The sequence below is a fragment of the Herpailurus yagouaroundi genome, unplaced genomic scaffold (genome assembly GCF_014898765.1).
Source record: "Herpailurus yagouaroundi ecotype Mexico unplaced genomic scaffold, PumYag 190, whole genome shotgun sequence".
Classification (NCBI taxonomy): domain Eukaryota; kingdom Metazoa; phylum Chordata; class Mammalia; order Carnivora; family Felidae; genus Herpailurus; species Herpailurus yagouaroundi.
Genome location: NW_024412421.1, coordinates 9,972,217 through 9,987,525, shown reverse-complemented (window position 1 = coordinate 9,987,525; position 15,309 = coordinate 9,972,217). Strand labels below are relative to the sequence as shown.

At 39.9% G+C, this 15,309-nt stretch overlaps 1 protein-coding gene across 2 annotated transcripts in view; it reads right to left on the bottom strand.

The window, feature by feature from the left end:
• The window catches only part of NUP93 (nucleoporin 93), a 104,831-nt gene that overhangs the window by 46,091 nt on the left and 43,431 nt on the right, over positions 1 to 15,309 (bottom strand). The window contains exon 1 of one of the 2 annotated variants that reach the window (XM_040498063.1): positions 4,618 to 5,014. The exons of the other annotated variant lie outside the window; for it this stretch is intronic. The gene's annotated coding sequence lies outside the window, so the exon portion shown is untranslated. Of the gene's footprint in view, positions 1 to 4,617; positions 5,015 to 15,309 lie in introns of those variants that run through there. 2 annotated transcript variants of the gene reach the window in all.

Genomic DNA, 15,309 nt, shown 5'->3' with positions numbered 1-15,309 from the left:
GACAAGCCTGCACTATGGGATCCCTCATACCTTACAGCTGGAGGAATGATCTGCTGGGAGGGGCCGTCAGAATGCCCGGCTCCATCGAAGCTCGGGGCAGACGGACGTGACGCTCATGACTATCCCAGGAGATGAGCACTTCCTCCTCTGAGCTGAGACAACATAATGGACCTAAAAGCTCCACTTGCAGAATGTCTTATTTTTCAATGTTCATTTATAAATGATAAATTTATAAATGCCTATCAACACAGGCCCGGGAAGACTCCAGGCACAGTTCAATTAAGTCATTTCTGGCAAGACGAGTAGGAACATCTCCACGAGTTAAGCGGCTGAAGTAAATATAGGTTTTGCCGAAAGCGCAATCCATTAGGGCCACCAGTCACCAGTGAGCCCACAAAGAGAAAGACAGGCAATCAGATGTAGACAGTAGCATACACAGCACAGCAAAGATAAGGAGTTAGGTGGCCTGAAGTTAGGGAAAATCAACGGCTTTCCAGATGGATGACCTTGAGAAAGTTATTTAACTACTGTAAACCGTACTTTATCTAACTGCAAGATGAGCTGATAATACTTCATAAACTCTGAGGCCGGCTCCCGAAATTCCAACTCCATGAGACATGGGAACAGGTAAGAAATTAGCATTGTCCTACTACCATGACTACAGTTCACTTCCAAAATAATCCATACCTTGAACCACAAAGAAATGAACTTGGGTTTTGAAGGTGGCAACATATATTTTATATATAAAATAACCAAAGCCCACACAGAGCTAGAATGAAAACAGACTCAAAAACAAATAACATCTTTTCATAGGAATGCTGGCTTCATCTTGTCATAAAGGAGACTCATACTGTCCTGTTTTCTAAAATCCATCCTCTACTGGAAGAAGTTATGTTTCTACGTTTTTTTTTTTTTAAAGAAAGAAGAAAACACAAAGCAAGGAGTTTCAAAAGCACTAATATAAAATATTTAAAAATGTATTTTATCCATATCTGTCACCAATTTCTTAAAAGGAACAACTGGAAGCTATTTAGATATAAATGCTAATTAAGTCTTTTACTTCAGGAAAATCTCAAAATTTCCATCTTCTAACAGAATAAAAAAATAACTGTAAATTGGCAAAGCAGTGCTACTAGAGGTGTCCTCAAACTTGATTAAAGAAAAATAACTCATGCGCTCCACCTCTTATCACAGTGTTCGTGGTGACGCCATTTTACTCCTTCCTCACTGCCATCTTAGTGCCACGGAATGTTTCTAGCGGGCTGGCCGACATGCTTGCTTATCTACATTATGGCACTGCCAGAGCAGTCAAAGGTTTGATATGAATATTTTTTTTTGTAGCAAAAAGAGCGAGCCCCTGACTCTTTATTAGCAGCTAGGCTAAAACTGCATGAGAAAACCAAAGAGCTTCTAGATTGAAGAGACTTGGGAACCCCCTATAAGTATGAGAAAGGAGAGCCTCTTCCCAGGAGCCAAACTTGAGTAGACCATGGTAGAGGCAAAGACCCGGAAAGCAACTGGGTCTCTGCTATCTCCCCAGAGTACCTTGTATGTGATTTACATAAAGCCAGAGAAAGAAAATAAGATCAGAATTTTCAACCAAGTTTCACTTTAAAAATTTCAATGGAAGGCTTTGTGATACCCGTCAAGCCATCCAACCAACCATTTTATGCAAGCAAAGCTGCAGTTAAAATGGGAGTTCTAGTTTGCTGCCCCAGAACTCTTTTATTTCTGAGTGCAAGCCTTGTAAAAATCAAGGGGAAGGAATCCCTTTGCATTCTACCACACATCTAAACAATTAATATATTAAATGTCCTTCCCAGGGTTACAAAAATTATACGGAGATCTAGGCTCTTATGCTGCAACCCTGAGATTTATGTAAGATTTATGGAATCTTTGTAGGATTCTGAACAGGGCTCAGGAAAGTGAGCCTTCCTGTTTCAATGAAAAGACTGATGTGAAAATCCTCCTCTCCCTTAGTTTCAAAAACATCTATCAATTAGAGAAAACCAGCATTCAGTGAGTAGGATGAATAACAGCTAGAGCAGTAGGACTTGCAGGAACAGCTGGCTTTATAAATTTGGTATCAAGTTAAAAGGATTCTCGGATACTCAGTTCTGTGAAGATTCAACTCCTGAAACAACTACTAAAGCATTTTGAGCAAATTCTTCATGGTACAGTTTACTGTAAAATACACTTACTATACATTCTTCAGGGTTAAGTGCCTTTAAAAAAATAAACACAGAAGTCGAAGTTAAAATCCACTTACTTCTCTTAGGAACAGCATAAAGGAACAAAGGAATAAGCCAGTCAAATCCAATTAATTTTAAGAATCAAGATCTCTAAGCTTACAATCACAAACAAGAGTTTTCCACAAGTAGCTTTGAAGTCACAACTATTAATTAAACAGAAGACACTAAGAATTATCCCCATTAAAGAGAGTGAAAGTCTCAATCTATTGATCTTTTAGGACAAAATCTTGTTTTGTTAAAACACTTTTTCTTATATATTTCAATCAGCTACTACAGATCATTAACATGGAAGGGTTTTCTTCTAAAAACAAAACAAAACAAAAACTAAATTAAAATCCAGCAATTTTCTTCAGGATTGAAAAACAAACTCTTTGTAAAAGACCGTGAAAAGATGCCTGAACTCTTAAATATAGCATATTTGGATTTTTTTTATCCCAAGTGTCATTTTCACCTTTTGACTAGTGATAGATTCATACCTCTCATTAACTTAAATTACCAAATAATGAATTGAAAACATGTGTTAAAATCATTCATAGAACCCATATTCCAAACATATATATGCATACACATGTATATATATCTTACACTTGGTTTCTGACACACACATAAAAAAAATACACCCAAGAACCTCTGTTACACCTTTAATATTTGCAGCATTCATTTAAAAGTCTATTTTGCCCTTTCAACCAAAGACAAATTTTCAATCTCTCCCCGCTATATGAGTATATGAGAAATACTTACCGTAGACAAAAGGATTCCATTTTCTTTCTGAGAATATTCTCCACCCTCTTAGAGAACTCTTCTATGCAGTATGCAAATTCATTTTCTGAGTTTTACAGTCACAAAGCTCTGGTGCCACAGAGCCGAATGTAAATGAAATGGCCCTGCAGCTGCCTTCAGAATGCAGCTCACCTCAACCATGATACAGCTAATTGTTAAAAATGGTGGCTGAGACATTTTCCATACATTAAATTAAGGAGCTCTGATGAAGGCGCTGGCATCCACCCACTTCAGACAAAGGAAAATAATTTGCAATTGTACCAAGGCACGGATAATTGAGTCATCTCCCATACAGGGTCAGTGTTAGAGGTTTCCTCCATCTTTACAAAATGCAAACCACAGCTCATTGTCTCATCTCACAAATCAATTCTTTGCAATGCTGCACTGGGTCAGAGTTTTAAAGAAATCTTAGTCGTGGGCAAATCCAGATCTCCAATGCTGAGATGAGCAAAATTCTCAGTTCCTCTCCCTTCCCTGAGCAGCTCTCCTCCATTCCCCACTTGACAGCTCCTCAAATCTTCCTATTGTTAAGAGTACAGAAAGTCCCCCACCTCTGAAGAGAGCTTAATCTCTCAACTAGGTGAGCAATTTCCAAGTCCCTGCTGCAGAAAGAAGTCTAGACCCTACAGGTCCCATGATACAAATACATTCCTTGGGATAAAAAGCTATACATCACTGTCTTTTTCTGTTGTTTGTAAGGGAAGGCAACAAGCAAGCTGCTTTTTAATGCTGATTAAAAGCATTTTCAACTCTGATATTAATCAAGGTATTAAAAGTGTTATAGGCAACATTTATAATTTTATTACCCTCCAGATAATGCTTACATGACTTAGGAAGTTTTCATCTCATGTACTGAAATCACATTCTCTACACCAAAAATGTGAAATATACTTAAAGGACTCGTACTCTTTTGAGGATGAATTTAAGAAAGAAAAAGTAACTACCTTAATTTAAATCGCCTACCTGATAATACTTAAAAACCCATATCTTTGATGTTATTATTTAGTTCTTATTTAAAGCTTTATGCTAAAGCATTTCCTGTGAGATAATCCCAAATACTTCCAATATTACTTCCTCCCTATAACAAAATATAAATGATTAAGGCATAATACACACACACACACACACACACACACACACACACACACACAGAGTCACCTACAATCCCAAAGGATCTGGTTTTATCAAAAGGAAATTCTATTTTAATATTTTACCTCATATAAGAATTCTACACTTCACATGCATCTTTTTAAAAAAACCTTACAAAGTCCATACTACTTATTACTTAAAGATGAAGTCTGAAAAATCCAAAATAACCAACTATTTAAATCTTTAAGCAAATACCTCTCTGCCCCACCCAATGGATTTTTTTAAGAAAAATATTAGAATGACAAGGCACAAATCTGAACAATTCTCAGGAGAACCAAGTACTTTTTCTATCAAATGAGTTAAATCTTCTGAATTTACCTTGAAATTTTAAACAAGCCAAGATCTCGTCTTTCAAAGGTACTGCAACAACATGCTGTCAGTCTATTTACTAGGGTGCATTTATCTTAATTTCTTTACAAAACATAGGTAATCCTACCTGCAGCTCTCAAATTTTAGGAGTTACAGACCAGTCGATGCTGTTGGTCACTGCAGCTCTTCCATACCTTCTATGTGGGATGAGCTCCGTTGGAACCAGTGCTCAAGTTTTTCCCACTCCAGACAGCCAGAAATCAGGGGGTGTTTTGGGGGGGGGGGGAGGAAGAGGAAGGGAGAGAGGAGAGAGATGGAGAGAGGAGAGAAAGAAGAAAAAGGAAAAGAGAACACCCTGCAAGTGTGATATGACTGAAGCATTAAAGAGTCCAATTAGACAATGAGACTGCAGGGTCCCCTTAAAAAGGGTGTCCTGCAGCCCCAGGGGCACAGCGTCATCTTTCGTGCTGCTCCACACAAATTCAGAGAAGTCAGCTATCAGTTTGAAAGCACAAACTGATGGGAGTAACAGTTTATAGGTTACAGAAGGGTATTTTATTGTTAACGGACTGTACCAAGTTAAGATTTAAGAGGGGGAGAGACAACATGTAGGCAAGGAATGCTATGATACTTTTTCTTTTTCGACCCAAGCCACTGCAATTACTCTGATGTGAATTTTTGATGACTTCCGACATCTTGCATGGTTAATAATCGCTTCAGCTGTCATGTTTGGTTAATGTGGAAAATGCATTTGCTGCATTGTGATGCAATGCTGTGGCCACAGATTGTAACACCAGTTGTGAAGCTGGTCCCTTAACTGAGCAGCAGGAATTTGCACATGCCATGATGCTAAAATAAATGGTAGTTAAAAGATTTTATACAGCAGCAGACAGATTCTGCCATTTTAGCCTACAGGATGTGTAGATCCAACATACACAAGCATCTCAGATCGCCGTGCCCTCATCAACTGCACCATCCTTCAAACAGAACAGTACATTCACCATCTTAAATGTTTGGCCTCTCAGTAGTTAAAAGATTTCAATACTGTTTAAATAACTATTCAGATTAATTATAGCTTTGAACAGAACTGAGGCTATTTTGCGTTTCAGGAATATACAGCCAATGAAACTGTCAGTGACACAGGAAAATGCAGACCTTTTATTAACATATGCTCGGCTCAACTGTCACTTCTTCGTACAACATTTAGGGAAAAATATATGATGTGTAAGTAATGAATATTCCCATTCTACCGTAATGGTTTTTAAAAGAGCTCCTCAGACAGGATTTTTTTTTTCTTCTGTGTTTTAATGTATAACCTGAAAATCAAAGACTACATTAAAATACTAACATATGCTTTTCACTGTCACTAAAAGAAACTCAATGCAGCAAAGAACTGTGCAATTTCAAGAAAGCCTGTGAAAAAGCAAAGATCAAACTGCACGAAGAACCATGCATCAGATGATTAAAGTCAGGCTAGTCAGGTAGTGGACCATCATTATCATGGTGCAGATTGCAGGAAAAAAAAAAAAATCGAGAGAAATACCCTTCCATCTTCAAAACCAAAAACCACAAACCCTACAATTGCAATCTGTTGATTGCAAAACCAACACCTATACTGCAGAACCAGAATGACACATGGTATTTGCCAATTTTGTAATATATTTTTATACAAATATTAACTTGGCTACTTAGCATCTAGAATTTGGCTACCTGGGCTTCTTATTCATCTACAGTCATCATTTTGGTATTTAAAGAAGCAGAACCAAGTTAGACTTTGTTGCTTTAAAAGAAAAACAATTAATATAATTAACTTATACTTCTTACTTCAGAACTTTAGCCAATTAAATGCTCCGAGTTGAGATGTTGCAGACATTTCTGCCTTTATAAAAAACATGACCGAAAAAGAATGAACATAGGAACACACTGGGGTCTGAACAGTGCATAACGATGAAAGAACTTCTGCTACTAACATAAAAATCAACTCGTGATTTCCTTTGTTTTATTCACTGTGATAGCACCAAGTGCATAATTTGGAGGTGCATGCGTTAACAAGCACTGTAAAGCGGAAGAGCATTCTAGTTTTGTTTCTTCCCCTAACTTAAAATTAACTGCACCAACAGTGCTATTAGGTGCCATAGCAGGTATCACAGCAGTTGTAGCTAACATTGAACAATTCAAGCTTTTGTTGTTGTTGTTCCAGACCCAATACAAGGTACCACTAGCAGCGCAGAAACCACACAAGGAAGGGAGGAGGGGGGAAGGGAACGTGTGTTGGGGGTAGCTTTGAAATTAACCAGGCTCAGCTTATGCTCCAATTACCGAACAAAAGACAATCCTGGGGGACCTCTCTCTGAACCGGTGCAAGAAGCAAACTCTTTTGTTTCTGATCAAATAAATACTGCATTGGAGCCCAGTCGGTATGCAATAGGAGTCTCTGCCTGGGGACAGAAGGGGCAAGAAAAAAAAGAACCCCCAACCCCCCGTGTGGTTAAGTCAAACCATTTTACTGATGGTTAAAACCTATTCCCAAGGGAGACATCTGAAGTTCACTACAGGAGAGTGAGAAAACCCACTTTCATTACTAAAAAAACCCTCCTCACTGAGCCACTATTAAGACATTTTTCTCCAACAGTACGGCCAACAAATAAATTAACAGGATATTCCTTTACGCTAGAATAAATTGTAAACAAGCTCGGATTCTGTCTTCCTCCAATCTAGGAAACCAGATGAATTGCGAAATATTCTGATTGCAAAGGACCCTGGAGCAGAGGGTACAGAGAAGCGTTAACTAACCTGCTTCAGACCCCAGGGGCCTGAATACGTACGTGGAGATCATAAAAACACTGAAAAGCAGCCACCTTACAAAGGAGGCACTTCTCTACTTGTTTTATCACTAGCTGAACATAAAGTGATCAATTCCTAAATGTTTATTCGGTAGTCTATTATTTATTTTTGTTTTGGTTTATATAGACCCAAGCATCAAAAACTAGAATAAAAAGGGTAGACAACTAATGAACCCAGCATTTATTAATATAAGGGATAAAAATGGGCTTGTTTATACAAATGGAGATCATGTCTGATCCTTCCGACCAAAGGGATCGACACATTTCAAAACCCTCTGTGCACCACACCATTCCCAACTACAACAGCTAGTTGTACACCAGATACACACTACATAAAAAATCTAGACGCCCAAAAGTGTAAAGACAGATGGAGCTTACTGCCACAAAGTGGATTTAGGTCTCTGTGTATTTGAAAGATCTCCGAATTTCAGGTGAGGGCTTGGATTCTCAAACAGTATTCTATGCAAAATCCAACAAAGCACGCCTTTACACAGTTCCTTAGAATTCATTATAATGAGACTCTTTGATAGAAAAGCTTCAAGTTTGTTATTTCTATATCCATCTTTCTACAGATCCTACCAATCAGTCCATGAAAGAACTTCTCAGCAAAAAACAGGTATAGGACAAAGATTTTTCCTTAAAAAAGTAGGAACACTTTATCCAACTTACGGCATCCAGATGCTGAAGTCTCTCTGACCTTCATATAGTTAAATGGTTTGAAAGATTTCTGAGTAGGAAGAAAAGGGGGCCAATTTCCTTAGGCCTACACTTGAAATCCAGCAAGGATGAGACATTGTTGAAGGTGTGGCATTAGTATTCCTTCTTTTTTTTCACCTGTTATCATTAATAAATAAGATTATAGAACAGAAAAGGCAAGCCATTGAAATTCTGTGGTTCAGGTAGAATTATAATAATAATCGCCAGGTGAAATTACCACGTTCAAGTGAACCACTGTAAAGCTCTAAAGTACCATGACAATATGCAGGGCTTTATGCAGAAATCAGACTTTGACAGATCCCTGGTGAGCTCTGTTCTACCTTCTGCCAGGTTCACTGGGCTGCTGGGAAGATAATGTAATATCACTGGTGGGTAAGTGCTTTTAAGAGTTAGGAATGAGAGGCCATGTGAGGTTGGGCAATTACTGTGCCCTACCCCCTAGCCTTCTAAGGCATAGCTGGATCCCGCTTCCCTTCCCCTCCATCACCAACCTCCTCCTGCCTCCTCTCTCCTCACTGAGACCTTGTTCCCTTGCCCCGTGCTAAATATTCCCCCTCCCATACATTCATTTTTACTGCCATAATTCTTACCTCTAGACCAGAGGCTCTGGAAAATTCTGTCGGGAGCTATTTTCTGAACAGTGCTTCTTATCCTATCTCTAAATGTTTCAGGGGCATTTCTATGGGATGTCTTGCCAGAACATCAAAAGCTGAAATGAAATCTCAACACTCAACCAGTTAATCTTCCTAACTTCTCTGCCTCGACCGACAGCACCAATCCTTCTCCTCATTACAAACTTCAAGTTATTTCTGAACATCCTTCTTAAGCCCATCAGGCACCAAGTGTGGCAGATGTTTCATTCCAAGCATCTCTCACACATCCTTTCCTCTGCGTTTTCTCACCAACCCACCTGGTCCTGGTGTCATCACCATGCCTGGATTATTACAATTGTCTCTGAACACCACCTCAGCAGGTATCCTTTCCACTGGCCAATCCAACTTCCATGGGTCTCCACACCCCCCTCCCCTTCTTCTTGACATTTACCTGCTCCAAAACTTTCAACAGCATGTGCTGCCTACACTCCACTGCTTGGCAGTCACTCCTTCCACATCTGATACCCCCTCCCTGACAGATTTCATTTCTTAGCACATAACTTCTGTTCTCACCTCCCTGACTTTGGTCAGGCTATTATTCTCATATCCTCTTTCACTTCCTGCAAGCTATGCCCATGTAATCTTTCAAAGGCCCATTCAAATCCTGTCTGTTCCGGGGTGGGGGTCTTCCCCAATACCCCAGAATTCATTCATCATTACCCACTCTTCTCCTCTGAAGTCCCAAGCCATGGAGAACCTCTTATCATTCCCATTCAATTCTGTCCATCATTTTACACTGCCTTGGACAGCTTGGTCCTATTATAGAAATGTTGGTCAGTCTTGAATTTCCAGGTAGAAGACGATGGATGAACTTCCAGAGGACAGTATCCAGAATTTATGTTTATTCTAATTACATCGGTGCCTACCATAGTGCTGTCCGTAGTGGACACTCAACAAAACCACTTCACTGATTTGTATTAGTGTTCACTAGACCCCACCCAGGCAGATACAGGCAACTACTTGAAGAGGACCTAAATATTACTTTTGCTTGTTGTTTGTTCTTTCAAATCTCTTTAGCTCCCTGAGATCACTGCAGCCTTAGGTAGTAAGACGGATGCTGAGGTGGTTCTTGGCCAAAGTGCAGAGGCACGGAACTCTACTCTGTGACTAAGCATCATGACCAACAGTATTCAATTCCCAAAGTCGGCTTCCTTCTCCGTTGCATCTATCTAGTGCCAAGGAGGTTCAGGGAAGATGAGATGGTCCTGGCCCAAAGTCAGTGGTGTGGCATTCACAGCTGATCTGTCCTGACAAATCAGCTGAGAATGAAAAAGCAATCTGCTAATTTTATCAATGACATTTCACCTTGAGTATTGTTTTAAGTGAGGGCCTAGATTTAGGCAGTCAATAGAAATCAGCTGACTTCCGCAAGTCATTATTTAGCAGTAAAACAAATTAAGGTTCTGATGGTCATATGCAAACTCATCTGCCCAGGGGTCAAGAAAAAACAGGGAAAAGAAAGCTCCCTCTGCACGGAGAAGCTAAGGAGTTTCTGCTGCCCCAGAATACAGTTCTGCCTCTGGTATGCCTATAAACCAACAAGGGTGGGAGAAGGGTGTAGAAGCAGGCCCAAACTTAACACACCAGGGTGAACGTAATTTCAGAAGTAAGATTTCCCCTTCAAACACGTTTTCAGGAAGTAGTTCCCCAGTAAATGCAGTCATTAATGGGAATAGGCTAAAGTGGAAGGAGGAAGGATCTCTCCTTAAATATTCCTCCAGGGCAATTCACTGCCGTCCCAGATTTCAGAAACTCAGAATGAGGAGAGCTTTCTATCAGTCTGTGACTGTCTGTCTGTCCCATACATACACACACACACACACACGCACACACGAACACACACACACACACACACACACTCTCTCTCTCTCTCTCTCTCTCTCTCACACACACACACACACACACACACACAGCATCTATCAGCCTCAGTATTTAGATAGAGGAAGCAAGTGATTTTGACAAGAACGAGCAGACTATATGAAGAAGTTCTACCTCAATCAAAAAATTATATATATGTATAATTTAACATTTTATATATATGTAAGTATATAGTTTTATATCATTTATTTCCTGTGGCACACATTAAGAAAATAAGGGACAGAGAAACTCAGATTCTGGCCAAGGTCACACAGCGACCCGGTCTAGGTCCTGGGTTCAGGATGTGGGTTTCTTGTTTACAGAACTCTTTGCACAGCACTATGAGACACCGTACCAAGCAAAACTGCTCGAGTATGTGCTTGAGTCCCAGATTCCACGGCATCTTAAGTTATTACATGGGGATAATGGTGGATACAAAAGAAGGGCTTCTAGCTTACTAGTTCTTGTTACCAATGTACTTTACACAACAGATGTTATTTCTTACCAGGTTGATTGTAAATAGAATTCTTTTAAACAAATTCTATTTTTAATTCAGTAGGGAAGCTGTTATTTGAAGGAATTCTAAAGCTAAATATCGCCCCAAGATTTCCTTTATAAATGCAGATATTCAGAGTCTGGATTTGCTTACTAAAGCAAGGTTCATCATATTGTTACTATTATTTTAAATAAGAGACACTAAAACTTTAACTTTCATGTAATTTTTTTTCTGCACATATTTTCTATTTCTACTATTAGCTGGAAAACACTGATAAGATCAGAAAGTGATAAAAAAAAAAAAAGGCTCCTCAATAGAAAGAAAAGGATTACTAAAATTATTCAATCCTCAATGACTTAAACAGGAAAAACCTGCATTCCATTATCTGGTCAGGGTTTCAAATTCACTGCCATACAAAATACAGTTCCTGAAATTTTTCTATGAAGGAAAATTGTAGGCAGGATTCTATTTTTTCATTAACCCTATCAAAAAGTTGACTATGGCATTCCTCAACGCAATAAACAAAATGTGGCATTAAGACATAATAAAATTACACTCAAGGATGCAACCCTTAAGAAAATTATAAACAAAAAATAACCAGGGGAAAACTTATGAGAATAGCAGCAGAATGAATGTGAAGCAGATGCCCCACAGGATGCCGGCGAGGCAACAGGGGCGGCCGAGGGGAGAGGAGGCCCCCACCGCTCCAGGTCAGGTCAGACAACAAAGGCAAGCGAGACAGGTGGCCCTGTCTCGGCCCCAGGAACTTATGATGCCTTATAAAACACCCGGTCAGGTTTTCATCTCTGTGCTGCACGCCTCTCACCTCTACAACAGGAACACAAAGGACCTGCAATTCTGAAATTTTTTATGAAAATTAGCCTGATTTTAAAATCTGCTTTTCCCATACCATTCTTCTCTCCACCAGCCTTCCAGCAGTGACATGGGTGGAAGTCATTTTAAAGACAATGGTCCAGTTTTATTAACATGCTTCCTACCACTAAGTCCTCCAGCAAGCTACCGTGGTGGCTTCAACATTTCCAGTTCTACTACTTTGCCATCTTGCACGCTTAAGTTGATAGTGGGGCATTGCGGGTAAGCAAATCCCCTCAGGCAAACCTAAAACACTGAAAATCCACTAAAGATAGGGACTGTCTCATATCCACTTAGGGTGCTTAACAAAGCTTCATTCATGCACAGGGTTGAGTGCTTATCATATATTTATTGATTAACCTATAAATTGCTGAGGGTTGTTAATCAGAAGCTCCAGAAATGTTTACACAAGTGCAGACTGTCATCAACCTTCTCTGACTGTGGTGCTTCTTGGCAAATGTACATTTAGAGTTTAATCGGAAGTGTTCCTTATGAAGCTGGCTACCCATGTATTATTCGAACTTAATCTAATTAATTTCTGTTTAAGCCTTACTAACGAAATGAATATGGTGAAATATTGATAAAACGTCTCTCAAGGCTATCTACATATGATTTCTAAAAGGAAGAGGTAATTAAGTCTAGTGGAAAGTACTGGTCTTGGAGTTAAGAACCGGCTTCTAGGTAGCCCTACACAAGTCATTCACTTCGTGTCTCAGTCTCCTCATCTATAACACGGGGAAATGACACCAGACCTACGTGGAGTAAGAATGTTATGTGTGTCTTCAACTGCCTATATAATAGAATTACTCTTCAAAACAAAGAGAAGCCATTTCAAATGATTTCTAAGACACAGGCTGCACATTTTAATACATTTTTCAAATATGCAGACTGATTTAGACATTTCCAAGGAAATACTTATTCTGCCTCTCTGCTTTCTCTCACGGCATCTGTTGTTACTAGCAGGGAAGGAAAAGTAAAATCTAATGTCATTAACAATAGACCCAACCAAGATCCCCAGGACTCACTTAATGCAGGAGGAGGGCACATAGAGAAGCAAATGAAAAGGTAAACAAAATGAGGATGAGAGGAGCTGAAGAGAAAGGCAGAGAAAATCAGGTTAATGAATAAAAACAACAAGTCCATCTTTCATCTCTCCTGGCTCCTACTGATGGCAGACGGTGTATTTAATCTGCTGAGAGACCAGATTTAAGGCCTCCCTTTGGCATAGTCCATCCATGAATTATTAACATCTGCAGAAGCAACAGCACATCCGCTCACAGCGATCAGAGAGGATAATGATGATTAACAAAGATGGGATTATTAATCCCTCCACTTCCCTTTCCTGTCTCCCTCTCTTCTTCATTCCCCTCTGGGCTCTGACTGCTTTTTAGGCAGTGTATTTTGAGCTACAGCCTCAGTCTCAGAGTCGATACCTCCATAGTGAAAAAGTAATCAATGACCAATTAGAAGTCATAAGTTTTTAATATATATATGTTTTTCAGATATATTTTACTGATCATTGTGTCCTTCATGAAACAAAGATACAAACAGGGGTGGTTACAAATTCTTGATGGACTCAAACACTGAAAAGATAAACACACTGCTTTGCAGGCTCCAAGTTCAGGGTTGGTCCACAGGTGGATGAAGTTTAAAAGTTGGCAGGGATGGCCAGGGAAGCAGGATATACCTACACTAGACTTCTGTCATCATTTAATTTGGTCCATCTCAAACTGGAGGGCTTATTGAACAGATTCTGGGCCTCACCTCCAGAAATCTGGATTTAGTAGGTCTGGGGTGGGGCTTGAGAATCTGCATTTCTAATTAATTTGTGGTGATGCTGATGCTGCTAGTCTGGGCACCACCCTTTAGAATAACCAACAAAGGCTTTCTGTTTGCCAAAGGCATTCAGGGCATGAGAGGAATGGAGTAGGAAATTAAAACCAACCTGAGGCAGAAAGCTAATACAAAAACAGAGATGAGATTTGCAGCTCCTTTCCCTTCTTAACCCCCAGTGAAAAACTTAGATGCCTTGAAGGGCTCTGCAATATGTCTGCTGCTCCAAAATAAACCCCATTCCCTAACACTCCTCCTCCCCCACCAAGAAATGAGCTAGTTGGATGAATAGTTAACAAATGGTGAAGAACACATATGAAACTGGGAGCTAGATTAATTTATAACTTAATTCCCGAAACATGAGAAAGAATTTCAAATATTCTCCTTCTTTTGGTCATTTTCTTCCCCATAACTCCCTCTTCTTAGGACCTGGCTTTAATGTAAAACCAATCCTCAAAAAGAATGAAAGGTTGTAACACCCTCACCCAAAACCTTAGTTCGCTACGTAGAGAAAATTCTTACATATCTTCAATATCAAACTGAGTCAGGCACGAAAAATAAAACAAACAAAAGCAGAGTATCAGCAGAGGCTATAGGAAAGGGCCAAATATAAGGAAATGCACTTGAACATCAGCCTTGCTCTGTTAAAAGAGCAAAATATAAGCAAGTTAAGTAGACGGATAAAACTAAATTCCGTTTCTTTGGGGGTTTGCAAATGCAATTGAAAACAGAAGTAATGAGAGATGTGAGGTAGAGGCAGCCAGCAAGGCCAGGCTCACACAGCACCCAGCTCTCACCCGGCCCAGGCTCGCTCCCTACTGCAAGACAGCTGTGGCCGTACACGCTCCAAGGCTGCAGGAACCATCCTAACAGCCACGACTTCACAGCTAATAGATGCTTGGGGAAAAGGAGGTACACTGCCCCATTAGCAATAGCTGCTCCTGATGGGACAGCCAGTCTGAAACGTTCGGGGGGAGAGGAGCAGAGAAAGTGGGACGCAAAGGACAGAAACAAAGTGAGAATGAAAGGAAGAGAGGAGAAAAGATAAAAAGAACAGACAACAACAATGGAAGGGAGGATAGCCTAAAGAGGAAAGAAACCAGGAGGGAGGGAGAATAGAAAGCAAAAGCTGGCAAAAACAAAAACAGAAAACCTCACCCCTAATGAGCTCTCAATTCTGAGAGTCCAATCCACCCGAAGTTTCAAATATGACATGCGTTCCAGTTGGCCACTTGGCAGTTGCTTGGCACCAAAGACCTACTCAGACAGTAAAAACAAGGCTGATAGGCTCTAGCTAGTATGACAAGTCTCAAGGGACTGAGCCCCTTCACAGAAAGGGCATTTGGAAACTATTCAGCAGCAGCAACAAACATCAGTATCGTTTTTGTTCCAAAGTGTACCGCAGATGGGAAAAGTGAGGTCTGCCACCATTCAGTTTATGGTATTACTCTTCTAACATTTTCGTCTCTACAACTGATTTAGTCAACTTGCAAATCTTCCACACAGAAAGGAATAAACAGAAACGCAACTTCAAAGAAACAGCTAAA